Raw genomic sequence first — 16,564 nt, 5'->3', positions numbered from 1 at the left:
AATAATAATAATAATAATAATAATAATAATAATAATAATAATAATAATAATAAAAAGATCAAGCCTGTGGATCTCTGAGGAGGAGCTGTCACTGGAGAGGCTGGGTCATCAAAAGGGACTGTGAGACAGAGGTGAGTGGAACCATAACAGAAATCAGGGACAGGACAAGCCAAGTTAGGACAGTACCAGCTCTAGGATCAGGAAGGTGGAGGGAGATGGATCGCATCTGCAGAGACCAATCGGGGATCGGAGTAGAGCTGCAGATGATTGCTGGGTACCAACTGCATGCGGACCATGCGGACAGAGGTGTTGGACTGCAGGCCCCATTTGGGGTCTCCAGAGAGTTGGAGCACCATCCTTCCAGCCCTTTGTCTTGAAAACAGCCTCAACTGTCCCTCCAAAAATGTCTCATCTCTGAAAGAGTAACTGTTCTTAGTAATAAGGGAATAAAATGTTATAATGTCCTCCGCCACTTAACAGTGGGTAAACAGCCGTCGTTTTTCAGAAGCTTGTTTTTCTTAAAGAAACAGAATCCAGGACTGAAGCACTGGTTGTCTCTGAGTGTCCACTGGCCAATGGAACACACGCCACCTAGTAGGATGGTTTTATTCTTGGAGCATGAATGACCATTGCTGTGGGGGAATGAAATGTTTGTATATCCTTTTAAACTGTAGTCTGCCAATCAATCCAGCTAGCACAGCCCAGCCTGCTCAAAAGACACCCTTGCGACATTTCCCAGAGAGGGAAGGGGTTGAAAGTGGCCCCAGAAGGAGTCTTAACAGCCAGGTGTGGCCCGGTGTGGTGACTCATAGTCACAATATGAGCACCAGAGAGACTGATGAAGGCTGTTGCAGGTTTGTGGTCACCTCACAGTTTCCAGAGTGATTTCTAGCAGAGCCACAGCTACATAGTGAGAACCTATCTAAGCTCCTCAACATCCCCTAAAACACGGGACGTGTAAAGGCCTCAGACACAGCTAACCCTGGCGCTATTGCGTCCTGGGGTCTGGAAGTGACAAGAATCCTCTCTGTCTGTCTGCCGGTCTGTCTGTCTGTCTGTCTGCCTATCTGTCTGTCTGTGAACAGAAACACTGTATATCCTATTTCTCTCTCACAATGATGTTATAATGATGCATACATCCAAAGGAGGCTTTTTTTTATGCTGTCAGGTCCTTAAAAGAAAGACACAGAGATATGAGGATTAACATGAAAGATGTCTGGGTTAGTTAGGAAGAGGAGTAACTTATAAACAATATATGTATCTATAATAACATGTACACAGTGTATACATGTTTATATATATGCATATACATGTTTACAAATGTGTGCACACACAAACACACAGTAGTAAGACGGTCATCACTAAGTCAATCAACAAGTTACGTGTCATTGGAGTCAATTGACTATGAACTGAAATATTTTGAAAGTGAAATTGCATCAGCATTAAATACATACAGATCTTTTCCTCTCCTTAGTTCTTAATAAAGTGCAAATGCCATTTACATGGCGTCTACATTTTATTAAGTAGGTTATTTAATGTATAAGGAGGCCATGAGTGGGTTGTATGCAACATGGAGACTTTTTATATAAAAACTTAAGCATCTACAGCAGTGGTTCTCGATCTGTGGGGGTCACATATCAGATATCCTGCATTGTATATATTTACATTATGATCATACAATAGCAAAATTACAGTTATGAAGTAGCTACAAAATAATGTTATGGTTCGGGGGTCACCATAACACGCGGAACTGTATTAAAGGGTCTCAGCTTTAGAAAGGTTGAGAGCCACTATGTTAAACATCTGCAGGGGTTCTAGAGAAAAGACCTATGTGTATTGTACTTACACACCACACACACACACACACACACACACACACACACACACACACACACACCACATATACCACAGAGCAGTAAATATCAGAAGAATCTGCATGAAATAATTACTGTGGTTGTTATTCCTGATCACAGAGAATTCTTCTTCTTTTTTAATGTTTGCAGTTTTACAGAAAGCATAGGCTTAAAGATAAACAGGTATGAAGGCCTATTTGTTTATGGCAGCCCGGACCATTCCATCAAATCTTGTCTAGCTCTGGGAAATCTGAAATATCTATTTTTGTGAAACCTCCATCTGTATCCTAACAACTTACGTTTAGTGTCCCCATTTCTCACCCTGGAGCTCTGATGACAACTGCACTCAGAGTCAGCCTGATGTCAGCTGGTGTCAGATGCCCCCACACAACTAACATTGGCAAAAAACAAAAACAAAAAAACAAAACAAAACAAAAAACAAGCAAACAAACAACAACAACAACAACAAAACCAAAAACCCTCAACCCCAGTAAACTTCTGTTGTAGGAAAAAAAAAAAAAAGCCTCCTCACGGAGTAATCAATATTTTGGAAGATGCTTTGCATTGAGATAAACTGAAATTTCTTCTTAGAAAATTAATTTTGAGATATAAAAAAAAAATAAAATTTGACCAAAGTTATAATTCTCTGGGAAGGAGTTAAGAATTGGCATGGCAGTATGTTTGTAGGAAGTGTCCCTTTGGACCCACGTTCTGGAGGGTGCCAGCAAGGTTATTAAATGCCTTCCAGTGCTCGGTTTTATGTGTGTCTGGGTCTATTGTGAGTTGGGATATGATTATAAAAAGTGGTATGAAATTAGAACAGCTCTCTTGTCCAATTACTGCTGACCAGAAGGAATTCTGATCTGTGATAACCAGGCTGTAAGTTTTAGGATACTTCAGAGGACAGTAAAAACAGCAATATACACAATATACCGTCCCTGCATCTGGAAGATGTGTGGGATGGAAGGGTAGGAAACTAAGGCAAAATCCATGTTGCGGTTTGTTATTCAAATACATTAAGCTAACACAGGGTCAAGCAAGATATTCAGCCTTCTAGGTCTTTTTCATATCTTTGTTTAGTTCTCCTTATAAATGATGGTTGTAAACTTACAATTTTCATGCCCTTTCCTAGATTGTGCAGTTTGATGTCAAGAGCTATACTACATTGGTTTGGGGGGATGGAGAGTTCTCAAGATCTTTTTTTTAACAATAGCAATGCTATTGTTGAGAGCCTCTCAACCCCTTCAGAGAACAACAGTTCCCTCATGTTTAGCTAATTGTGAATTACAGAAAGGAAACGAAAACAGATGCCCATCTTTGCTGCCATATTGCTTCTCATCTCTTGCCTGAAAGACACAACAGATCAAGTGTCAAATCTGCTGCCACAGAACAACCAAGGGGCCGGGTTATCTTGGTCCAGACTGAGAGGGATTTTTCAGAGTAAACATGTGAGGGAGGGGTGGTTGGAAGTTTGGGAAGAGTGGCCCTGTCAGGGATGGATGCAAGCTGACAGCTCTGTGGTCTACTTGAGAGCTCTCTCTTTCACACCAAAGCCCAGTGTTTTAGTTTGCATGAGCTACTTACTTCCTTAGGAATTGCATGTCAATTCGGTTATTTACCTCAGGTTCCTTTCGATTAGCCCACAAGTCAGCATTTTGACTCTAAAGACCAAGCCACAGGGCCAGAGCTGCCTAGTTCTGCTGTTTTGTAGACCAGGTTGCTGTCTTGTCTTTCATCTCCTTTTGGTTTCCCTCAGATTCATACAAGTTCATCCAGCTCCTGTACAGAGTGTGGGAGTTTATCTATAGATTTCTTTCTACGGTTCCTCCTCCTTTCCCATGCAAGATTAAAAAAGAAGAAAGTTCCTTCAATTAAAATAAGAAGGCATGATTTATTACAAAAGGTAATTTTTGACTCGTATGGTACAATAGGAAGGAAAACTTATTTTTATATAGGTTATTTTTATTTTCAGGAGGAGAAGCAAATCCCCACCATAAAAGCTAATGTATCTGATGTCTCATTAATATTCTGCTTCCCTGATTACCATTTCTAGAAATTATGAAGGGTTGCTTTTAAAATTGATGTTCAAATAAAATATGCTTGTGTGTCACCTCTCACTGCAGTAAACTCTCATTGGTTTTGCTCACGAGAAGCCAAGAAAAGAAGCAAATTTTTTTTTTTTTTTTTTTGCCTTGGAAAACTCTTGTGAATATTTATATAGTAGCTCTAGGCTGCAGGGAATTTAAGAAGCTTTAGAAAATTTTTTGCAAAGTTTCTAAAGGAGGGAGTCATTGTAACACTGCAGATGGAAGCGCATTTGTGTCAAACCTGAAATCATGAGAGTGTTTACTATTACTCTGCAGGGGAGAGACTCACACAGCCTTTTGAAAGTGTTGCTAAAGTGATTTCACATGCAGTTTAATCTTGCTGTCCTGGATTGTCTGTGCTAGGTGGGCATGCCTGTTTGGCCCCTCTTAATAAAGGATTTGGGCTGGAGCTTTGGTTTTTGGTTAGCCAGGCAGAAGAGAGAACAGAGACAGGGCTGGTACGAGTCTTGGTTTAACAGCTCCCCCTGGCTTACTACCTTGTTTTCTTCATTGTTAGGACCCCCTGATCATTTTGTTCCTGCTTCTGACTTTTGGCCCTTACATTCTAAATTGCTTAATTGCTTTTATTAAAGCTTGCATAGGTGATGGTACAGTTGATGGTCCTGAGACAAAGATATCTAGAGCTAAGTACAGAGGACCAGGGATATGAGCTGCAGAACTATCCATAATAGCTTCAAGATTGAAGCATGCATAAAGAAAGGTAGGGGGGAATGAAAAGATCAGCTTAGGAACTTTGGGAAGGTCATGAAAGACTTGCCTCTCTGGAAGGAAGAAGCTAATTAACATTTTTCATATCACAGGGCGGGAACTGACCTGAGGGTTGGGACACATTCCGCAGGACTAACTGTTGTCCACCTTCAGACAAGGGAAGTCCTTGTNACCTCATTCCCTAAAGACCAATCAGCTTAAAGGGTGCACTATTCCGCCAATCATATCGTGCCTAGTTGCTGATGCTCTATTCTACCCCTGGAAACCATATAAAAACCCACACTGGTGGTCGCCGCCTCTCATTCGGGTCTGGGAGGACCCCAGTGCACTGGAACAATAAATTCCTCTTGCTTTTTGCATAGATCCTCCGATCCTCCATGTGGTTCACTCAGGGGGTCCCCGATAAGCTAAGGCTCCCTGGAGTCTTACACCTGTCAAAGCCAGTTGCATATGTATATTTGCACATACATACATGTATGTACAATATTCTAGGTATAACCTTGGACTTATTTGACCTTTGCATCCGTCTTTGAGTGTACCTTGTGGATGCTTACATACCATGATATTTCATTTATATGAAGATAAGAAAGGCAACACTAATCTACCTTATAGTTGTCCTGTAGGGGAAAGCGGCCTTACATTTTGGGTGCTCTAACGCTCTTTCCTGACCTGTGTCTGGGGGGAATGAGGTTGCTCAGTCTGTAGAAGTGTCCTTAGGATTTGGGCAAAAATGGATGGATGGCTCCTTGATTTCTTTTGTGATTTTTTAGATTGCTTCAAGGAGTGTGTGTAAGTAAAGGACTGGCTTTAAAACAAAGCACTATTTAAATTAATATCAAAAGGGGAAATGGGACGTCTGGAGGCCAGAATCAGTAAGTAGAAGAGTATTTGCCTAGCAACACAAAGTTCTGGCTGCAGTGCCCAAGCCCTGTAAGAAATAAAAGTCTGTACATACAAATAGGTGTGGTCTTTACATTCTGTCATTTGATTCTGTATAAGAAGCACTGAGCCATGTGCAATTTTTCTCAAGGAATAATTTTATAATATTCTCTCATTATAAATAAAAGCTAAATCCAAACATTATAGTGTGAGTAAAATATAAGAAAGACTTTTTTGGGGTCACAAAGACAGCTCCACGTCAGTTTTGAGAATTCTGTTCTGTTGTCTTTTTATCCCACCTTAAAATCTGCTAGGGAAAAGCTGAGCTCATTGGAAGTGGCCAGCAAGCACTTAGTCAATAAATAGCTTGGCTCAGCAGACAGTTAATGCAATGCCAGATCAATAGCAACTCTGAAAATTATTTCTTCATTTCCCTCTATGGCAAGTAACTTATCCATGAAGGACAGAATGTCAGCCTTCAGTCAGAGAGGCACAGAGCTTTTCATTATTCTGACGTTAGATGTTGGGGTGGGGGGGTGCGATTGCAAGAAGTTCCAGGCTCCTTTTTGGCATGATGTGGGGTTTAGATTTTGAAAAGGAACGAGTTCAGGAAATCTTTGCCAATGAAAGCCGAGTTTTCCCCATCCAACAAGCTTCCTGTTCCTGAAGAAACCCCTTAGAAATGTGAGGCCAACTCTGTCAATCACAGTGACTTTGTGTCACCTTTTGAGAGGTCAGTGGTTACGACCTGTTACGATCTTACACAGTGAAGAAGAAACCAGAAGAGTATTAGAAGACCAGAGGGAACATTCCAGAAGGAAGATATTAAGATTTTTCATTCTTCTAATTCCTACAGAATGGTATTTAGTTGCCAGTCTTATGGCCACATCTTAGTGAAGATGAAACTTTCTATACTACGTGGTCAAAAATAGGCCCAGAAGCCCCAAAGTGTACTGTGACCTGGTTGTAACTTATGGCTGCCTGCTTTGAGAAACAATTGCTCAGACAGGAGGCAGTAAAGAGCATATTGCCTAAGACAGAAAACATTTGCACCCAGGTAAAGAATCCAGGTAGAAGTCTGGGAGTCTCTTGATTTTTTTTCCAAGTGGGAGAAATCTCGACAGGATCAGAGTCGGCTCATTTCTGTCGTGAACTGAAGCATATTGTTATTCCCACTTCCAGCCAGAGCTCTCCTCTCCTGGATCTTGGATGCAGAGTGATGTCTGGACCTCCAGAGCCATGTACCACCTTGGGAGCTCCTGGCAGCTCAGGACCCGTTCCCTGGGGGTGGCCAATGTGGAAGCAGAGAGTGGGGGTGGTGGTGGTGGAGGGGTTTCCCTTCCTACTACGAAGGAAAATAGATTTACTACAAACTCCTTCATTTCTGAGATAAAACTAAAACGAAATTGCACTGCAAGGTCATTGATTTTGGGGCAAAGAAGAGGGCGGGTCTTCCATTTATCCAGATTTTCTGTGTATACTACCTCCCCACTCCCCCAAGAGGGTTTTGTTCTGTGTGACCATGATGGGCTATTGATTGGCTCACTAGGAATTAATTCTCAGTATTTTTTTCCTGTTTGCTTTCCCCAGATTGCAATAGCCAGTGTGAAAATAGTTTGCACGCTGGGGAATGGTCTTTTGTGATAGCTGCTGAGTGTTCAAAGAGGTGCAGAAGTGTCACAGATCCTGGCCACTGCCAACCATCCTCAAGAAGCAAAGGCCCCCTTGGTAGAAGTCCCTTGGTGTGGCTAACTCTTCAGGATGAGCAATTGCTTTGCACTCCCCACTGTTGTCATGGCTTTCTGTCTCTGACCTTCTTCTGCATCCCTGCCAGTCTCACACTTGGCAGTGATTGGCCACCTTTCTGCAGGTTGTTGTTCTCTCTACCCCAACTGCATTCTGCTTTCCTTGCTGGTTGTTTTAATCTACTCCTCAGCCTCCTCTGTTTCTGTCTTAATCTACTCCTCAGCCTCCTCTGGTTCTGTCTTAATCTACTTCTCAGCCTCTGCAGGCCCCACACTGCCTTCCCCCTTAACCTCTTTGTGAAACAGAGGTCAACAATCTTCTTGTTGTTGCCCCCTGGCTTTCCCTTCACAGGACCACTTTATGTCTCTGCTTCCCCGGTTATTTAATTGACTTTGTCTACTTCTTTAGCTACAGTCAGAGAAGCAGCAGATTTCAGACTGTTCGCCTCTTGCTTACTCTCTGTCCTCAGAGCGCAGCCTGTGCTCATTGCATGGTGGGCCCCTGAATGGTTGTACACTTTTTTGGTCCTCGTCCACATTAAACTCTGTCTACTTCCCATGAAAACCAACACTTTCAGGACACTATAACAAAGGCTGACCAGGAGTTATTTGCCAAACTCTAACAATTCCTTTCAATATAGCTTTTTTTTGGACAGAGCATGATTGCCGCAGACTGGCCTCACTTGGGGTCCCCGATCTGAGTGGAACTGGGTCTCTTGGTTGCAGGTGAGTGAGGATTTGGTGAATGAGTGACAGACAGTCCACACGAGAGAGGGTATAAAACTGAATGTATTCTCATAAAGTGAACACCAGTGTTAAAAAGTACAGAGAACAAAGGGGTAGGATGTCACAGTAGGCAAAGTACATTGAAGTTACTTGACACAAAACAGAGGAATGACTTCAAAGGGACTTACAGCAGCCAGGTAATGTTTACAGTTAAGATAAAGCAGTTCTGCCTAGGGTCAGCTAAAGACAGGTAAGGATTTCACACCTTAGTCACAATTTGTGCTACTCCTTTGAGCCTTGTGGAAGCTAGCACCAGGGGGTTCCACACTAGCAGACCTTCTCATGAATAATGCAATACCACAACCCCCCTATTATATACCCCAAGTATTTTTGGTAAATACTTGCATACTTTTCACTGAATTCTGAGCTCCTGGCTTTAAGGAATTTTCAGGACTTTGGAACACTGGCTTTAAGGAATTTTTAGGACTTTGGAACACTAGTGGAAACTTCACCTATGGTATAAATTCAATCTTTAAAGGCATTAATAATATTGAAAGAGAGCATACATCATACTAGTATGAGGATAGGGTTCGTGTATATAGATTATTGGAAATGCCAGGACTTCAGGAGGCTGAATCTCTTGATACTTTTTTCCTCAGGTCTCTTTCAGGTTTTCAGGCCTGTTGTGAGCCACCACTGAAGTAGGCGTGGCATCTCCCCCTAATTTTTTTATTTTTTAGTCGAAGTTCCAGAATGTCTCGCTGTATTGCAGCTACAGACATCAGAAGAACTCTAAAGATGAGTGGAAATATATTAATTACCAAGAAAATAATGCCAATAATAATAGCAAGTAGGATTATATATTGAACCCAATCTAGGGGGTTTAGTGCTGTGAACAGACACCATGACCAAGGCAAGTCTTATAATTGAGGCTGGCTTACAGGTTGAGAGGTTCAGTCCATTATCATCAAGGTAGGAGCATGGCAGCATCCAGGTAGGCATGGTGGAGGAGGAGCTGAGAGTTCTACATCTTCATCTGAAGGCTGCTAGGAGAATACTGACTTCCAGGCACCTAGGATAAGGGTCTTAAAGCCCACACCCACAGTGACAGAATACTCCAACAAGGCCACACCTACTTTAACAGGGCCACAGCTTCTAATAGTGCCACTCCCTGGACTGAGCATGTATAAACCATCACAATCACTCTCTTGTACAAGAACGTCCCTTTCCAAAACCCTCTACCTGGTAGGGTAAGGTCACAGCCTCTCTGTTGCAGCCCCTTCCAGTGTACCCAACTCATCCTCACCATGTACAGGGCACCAGCATTGCCCTCCCTGTAGCACACTGACCATCTGAGGTCCCTATAATTTAGTCTTCTGCGTGCCTGTCTCTACCCCTACTCCAGGACAGAGGCCAGGCTTGTCTTGTTTCCTCTGTCCTTGATCCAGTCCAGGGCCTGTGCATTAGTCACTTTTCTCTTTCTGCGATTAAATATAATGAAAAGGGAAAGCCCGTTTTGACTCACAACTCCAGAGGGTTAGAGGCTTTAACGGTGGCCATGGTATGGCAATGGATAGCAGGCAAGGTGGTGGGAGCTCTAAGCTGAGAGCTCATATCTTTAACCTCAAGTACGAAGAAGAAAGTGCACACTGGAAGTGGTCTGAGCGTTTAACAACCAAAGCCTACCTCTAGTGACATACTTTCTCCAACAGGAACATACCTCCAACACCTCCTCAAATAGCTCCAGAAACTGGGGACCAAGCATTTACACACATGAGCCTGTAGGGGACATTTTCATGGCAACCACCACAGCCTGCCTCGGGGCATCACAACCAGCCGCGTCATCGAAAACCAAAACAACAACAGAGAATCCTGAGGGTGCAATTTCAACAATAAGCCTGCAGTAAAATATATTTACATGGTTGAGATGCCCAAACTCTACCTCCTGAGCAGACATGCCCTTTGCCTATTGCTTTGGTCCACACACCACTTTTGGATAGTTCCTTTTAATGATAAATACCTCTTATGCTTGCAGAGTATTTGCTAGGGTTGGTCCATTAGTCAATCAATAAGCTCATAAGGTTTTTTTTTTGCAATATACTCCATTAAGCAGTATCATAGAGAATCAGGAATATTGTCCTTCTCACATAAAGTTCCTGAAATAATTGCCCTGACATAAAGTCTGTGTGCGAAGCTGGTGAGTGTGCACATAGCAACTGAGTGCCCACCTACCCAGATGGTGGACCTCCTTGTACTTCAGGGTTTAGATGAGCAAGCTGAGGGACTGGGAGACTGGGAGAGACTGGATGTTTGAAATGTTGTTAACTTTGTAGTTGAAGGCAGTACATTGGCTACAAATGTAGTACAGGTACCTTCCTAAGCTTAGCAGTGCCACCAGCCAGAGAAATGGGCTGGGCCAGCTCAGAGTCCTTCTGTGCAGGAGCCAATGTCGGGTATGTAAGTGGGCCTGGTACCTAGGATGCACTCTGCCACTGTCCTCGACCTACTCAAAGGGAACGGGGCACACTTGATTGGGTGTGAAAGACAACATGAGGGAAAACTTGGGTCTGGGAATGGATGACACTGCTTATACCCATGGGTGACTGAGTGTATGTGAGTGAGGGGTTTATATGTGAGAGCATACATGTGGGAATGCATGTGTGTGAGTGATCATGTGTGTGTATGTGTGTGTGTGATTGAGGAGATATGAGTGAGGGTGTACACACAGGATTATTTACGTGAGCTCACAGGCATGGGGACGTATCGGTGTGTGGAGGAACACATGCCACCGAGAGTGTAAGGTCATCTGTGTGGGAGTTCATGATTGTGTATGAGCATACACGTGTACAGGACGGCACATACATGTGAGAGCGTATGTACACAGACTTTGATGAGAGTACCAAAGACCCCTCCTACATGTTTCTAGTCATGAAAGGTTGGTCCTGTCTCCTCCACGTGCCTGTGTACTCACCCACTGGCTTTTTAAAAGTCACACCACACTGCCTTGCTTTCATCTTGTGTTCTTGTGGGGAGAGATTTGCCCTAACACTACTTAACTCTGTTTTCCTTAGAGGATTCAGCAAATTTCCAAGGCCTTCCTTCTGAGGAAGCTGCACCAGCCACAGGAGGAAGAGGAGACCACAAGCTATGCTCGGTGGCCGGCATCCTCTGTTCTCAGGTAATCCCCATCTCTATATCATGTGAAAAGCACCATTTCTTTGCAGAGAGATGAACAGCCTCTTTAAGTGAGTGAGGTACCGTGACCCATGTGAACAGGCAGTTTGGATGGGGGCCGAACGTAGCCCCATTGGCTCTGACCTCCTCATTTAGATGTCAGGATCTATATAACTCTTCGCAGGTAGAGGCTGAGGTGTCAGGAGGCAGACACAGGAATCAAGGAGGAAGGGAAGCCAGAGAGCAGAGAGTGTCAAATGGCTGTTGGTCACTGACACCAACATGAGAACTGGGAGACAAGACTGCTGCTAAGAGGCTTATTTCTGGAGACACAGCTAGACCCAAAGTGTTCCAACTGCCAGGCCCAAGATCTGCCAAAGGAAGCCTGGATTCCTCTGCTGCACTGTCTGGGTGTGACTGCCACTTGTCCTGGTAGGTGGAGATGGTGGGCCTTCGAATGACAGGAAACATACCAAGTACTTCCCAGTTCTGGGCTCTGATGTGGCAAACACGATCTGAGAGCTCCCTTCCACCGCATTCCCATTTGAGGGAGTCTTCATGCTCTCATCTTGGATTCATGCACATTGCTTTTAGAACAGAAGTGTGTTCGCATAGCTGAGAATCGAGAACTCGTAGGCTCAGCTGTAAGGCAACTGGGGCTCCACCCTATTCAGAGGAAGTCCTATATTGGCACCTGAGTTTTTTTTCCCTGACGTGACTATACTATCGCAGGCCTGGTGGCTTGAGCTGGGGGCCACTGCAGGATGGAAGGAGCGGTAAGGGAGTCACAGGCCAGGACCTAGATGTCTTTTTATTTCTCCTAATCTGTCCCTGTTTCTGTGAGCATTTTTGGTTTGAGCTCTTCTCAGAAGAAGCTTCTGAATTTCAGCCAAGGTATGAGCAGGGGCAGTTATGTAGCTTCGTGTCAGGGAGGAAGTTTGACTGTTCAGTGCCATCTTTGAAACAGCTTAAAATAAACTCTCCATTGAAAAAGAAAACGTAACCTCCCTTGTCCCGTTGCCTTTAGGTGTCTCTGCTACCTGCCGTTCTGCAAGTCACCAAAGTGTCAGAGTGACTCAGCTTCTTGCTCCTGCCCTTTCCTGTGGACTCTGACTGTTACTTTGGTTCATGATTTTTTTCCCCAGCCTTCAAAAGTTTTAACCCCCTTTTTTCCCTACTGGGAGGAACATTTAAAAGGAACTTTGTCTTCTCAGTTTATCGCTTCTCCCCATTAGAAAAGAAGTGCGCTGACGGTATTGTAATTCTTTTTATCAGTAGGCTACGTTTGTGCTTGTGTATGAGGGTGCGTGCGTGCGTGCGTGTGTGTGTGTGTGTGTGTGTGTGTGTGTGTTTCAGTCCATCATGTGCACATGAGCTCTCCATCTTCAGATGACTGGAAGAGATTAATAGTTTACACAGTTCTGTCTGGGACACTGCTGACATTTCCATCCTCTGGGAAGGAGAGAGAAGGACAGGATGGGAAGAAATCAGGCCTGAGATGGTAAGAGATGTCTGGTTAAAAATAGGTGGGCAATGGGATGGCTGGCCCATCATCGAAGGTGTCACATATAACGGAGGTGAAGGTGTGTCACATATCATGGAGGTGAAGGTGTGTCACATATCATGGAGGTGAAGGTGTGTCACATATCATGGAGGTGAAGGTGTGTCACATACCATGGAGGTGAGGGAGTAGCCACATCATGTCCAGGAACAGAGACATTGCATGTTTAACTTATTCCTTTGCTCCTGTTTCTTTTTTTCATCTGTTTTTCCTCCTGCCCACTCCCTGTCCTCCAAGAGCCTACGTAGAAGAGTTACTGTGTGGTAAGCTTGTGTAAAACCCAGAGCCCCATGACATTCTGTCATCTGGTGGGACCCTACAGTGAGCACAGAGTCCCATGGCAGAGATGGAGAATCAGGATGGTGCCTACTCCCATCTCAGAGCAGAAATCTAGCCAGCTCTCCCCAGCACAGCCAGCATGCCTTGATGTTTGGTCCATCCATCCTTAGTGTGATGTCATGTTTATTATCCAAAGCATCATAACTAATTATTCAGCCCTGTTGTTTGCACAGAACCATGGAAGACCTTGTGTACATATAAAATTATATTCTCATAACAATCCAACAAGATACTATGACCTTGAGAAAACTCTCACTTCTCTCTGAGTGTGTGTGTGTGTTATAATATGTGATGTGTATGATGTGCACATGAGTGCTGTGTGTAATGTCTGCGTGTGATGTGATGTGTGCATGTGATGTGATGTGATGTGTGCATGTGATGTATGTGTGTAATGTGATGTGTGTTATGATGTGATATTTGTGTGATATATATGAGTGCGCATGTGATATGATACATGTGTATGATGTGTATGTGTGATGTGAAGTGTGTGATGTTATATGTGCGATGTGTGTGTGGGGCTTATGATATGTGTGTGTGTGATATGTGTTATGATATGTGCATGTGATGTGATATGTGTGTGATGTATGCAACTTAATTCATGTGATATGATGTGTGTGTGATGTGATATGTGTGTGTAGTGTGTGGGATGAAATGTGGTGTGTATATGGTATGTATGTACTCTGTGAGTATGTGTGGTGCTAGTGTACATGAGTGTTCTCCTGTGTGTGCAGGTCTGATATTGTCAGGTGTGCTCCTGGATCATCTGCACCTTATATTGGGTCAGGGTTGCTCTCTAAACCTAGAACTTGTGCATTTAGCTAGTCTAGCAGACAGGCTTGCCCTGGGCATTTACTGAGCCTTCCCTCTGTCCAGCCTCCTCTCTTTGGTTTACTTTTGTTTCCTGGCCTCCTTAGCATTCGGTGTAGGTTCCTGTCAGTGAACTTCACTGCCACACGTTTAAGAGGTACATGTTCTCATAGGAACTATTCCTGATTTCTTTCTTACCCTAAATATCTATTATAGTATCTGGCACAACATAAGAAATCATTAAATCCTTTTTTTCTTTCGTATAAGGTAAAGTCAGGATTCGAATCTAGGTTTTTGTGATTACAAAGCTTGTGTCTCCCACTGCATGACATATTGTTCTTTAACGGCAGCTTTGCCCCGTAGATACTCCCTTCTCTCCCTTATAAACAAAGGATCAGCTTCAGCTCATTCTTCCCTTCTGTCCCGTCTTTGTTGGGACCTTGTTAACAACTGTCCTCTCCCTGGGAAGACATGATCATTAAGCATGAATGAATCTTTGGTAAATAAAAGCCTTTGGAGAAATTGCTCAGTGCCTTCCAAGTGCAGTCAAGGCACAAAGTTAAGCATCGAAACACAGGGATTCTGGTTAAAAATATTTACTGCATTATGCACAGAGACTTAGGATGCTATCTGTTCCACGGGGATATTGTTTTAGTGGAATCATTCAAAACTAGATCAGCATGTCATTGTTCCCATCGGCCACACCTTGCGTACACCAAAGTCAGTATTCAAAGGACATTCACTACCTACTGTGAGGTCATCCACACAGAGCTACAGAAGGCAGCAAAGATAGGCCACTGCCCAGCATGTGGTTGAGTTTCCTGGAATACTGCCCAGGCAGTCACAGGCTCTGGACCCTAAGGTGTAAACAGCAGGTGGGCTGACATTGGTATGCCAGTGCATTGGGCCTCCCTCCAAGGCCTTTGTCCATTTCCTTCACAGAATGGCAGAGGGGCATCCTGGCTGTATTCTGTCTTTTCATTTAGAAATAATAACTTAGGCATACCCGAAGTATGGAATCAGAAGTCTCTGTTTTCTTCTGTATAAAGCAAGACTGACAGAGTTATTGTGGAAATTAAAGATCTCACTGCAAGGGGCCAATGAACTCCCAGAGATCTTGATTCTGTTTAAGGCCTGGGATACTGTACATCCAAGTGTCCTGTGGGAGACAAAGGTGGAGGGAAGACCACTCACTGCCTTTGGTGAGATGTGGAAATGACTTTCTCAGTTAAGACAAAAGCTGCTGACTTCCAATCTGAAATTGATCTGGAACATCAAGATCAGGATAGAGTCTTGGTTGTCACTCTCCAGAAAACGTTTTATAATTATTCGGTTTATTTTTAAAAACATCCTTAAGAGCGAGTGTGGCTTTATGGATTATACTGTCTGTTTAAGAACACGAAAATGCAGATTTGCTCAGAATGTCAGTAGGTAGCAACCATGGTGTTAGAATCTCAGGTATTCCAGACTGTGGAGATGACTCTGCAGGTTAAGCATATCCGCACAAGCAAGAGGCCTGGAGTTCAGAAATTCAAAGCCCACTTAAATGCCATGTGGTCATAACACCCAAACATATCCACAGTTCCAGCCTTGGAAATCAGAGACAGACAGAGTCCCCAGGACAGACTACTTTTAAAGCAAAGCCCTGTATCTCACAGAGAGATCCTGCCTTAAAAATAAAGTAGAAGAATGATCTGTGATGATGTCCACTGTCAACCTTGGGCATCCACACACATATACACGCATGTTTACCCATACATACACATGCATACACATACATGCAAACATGTATACAAGCATGCATATATATCTACACATGAAAAAAGGAAATTAAAATTAAAGAACTTAGACCACCACAACCGTTGAGCTATAGAGTCCTTCTCAATACTTGACTATACTTAAAGCACCGTCAAGCTTTGCTCATAAATTATGTCACAATAAAACATTACAAGTTGACCAAGGTAGGAAGCAAATATTTATTCTGCTTAAGAACAAGTTGAAAATTAACCATGTATGCGAATGATCGAGAACTTAACATTTCACAGAGATTTTTAGCGAGGGTAGGGCCAAATCCAGAATGCAAGAGAGAGAAAGAGAGAGAGAGAGAGAGAGAGAGAGAGAGAGAGAGAGAGAGAGAGAGAGTTTATAGAAAACAGATTTCTAAATCCCAAGGTCTGATATTAACACTAGACCTTGGCGAATTCTTTAGGAGTCCTAAAGAATCATTTAATGAGAACGATAAAGTATATTTCTAGAAATGGAACAGGAGGGCTTCTCTGAGCTGCTCATTTTAGGCTAAATTCATGAGAGTTGACTTTTTTGTTTTACGGCTCAGTTCACAATCATTTTGTATATAAAAACATAACCCTAACCAAAAAAAAAAAAAAAAAAAAAAAAAAAAAGGGCAATTATGTAGAAACTGCCATCTGTGGGAAATTTGCTTCAGGGGTGAGATACTCGCCACCCTCCAGGAGCGGTTGGAGACAGTGCCTGAGGGGGCAGAGAAACCATTGACTAAAGGTCACAGAGGGGCTAAAAGAATCTAAATGGCCAAGGGTTTCCTCTCACAGTTATTTGTCAAATGGCTCTGTGCGCTCTTCTCCCTCAGTTCCATAGAAGAAATAAAACGAATACCCCCCCCAGAAGACTCAGTTATAATTTTTG

This window comes from Mus pahari, chromosome 18 (assembly GCF_900095145.1).
Source record: "Mus pahari chromosome 18, PAHARI_EIJ_v1.1, whole genome shotgun sequence".
Taxonomy (NCBI): domain Eukaryota; kingdom Metazoa; phylum Chordata; class Mammalia; order Rodentia; family Muridae; genus Mus; species Mus pahari.
The sequence above is the reverse complement of the archived record's forward strand: the minus strand, read 5'-3'. Positions refer to the sequence as shown.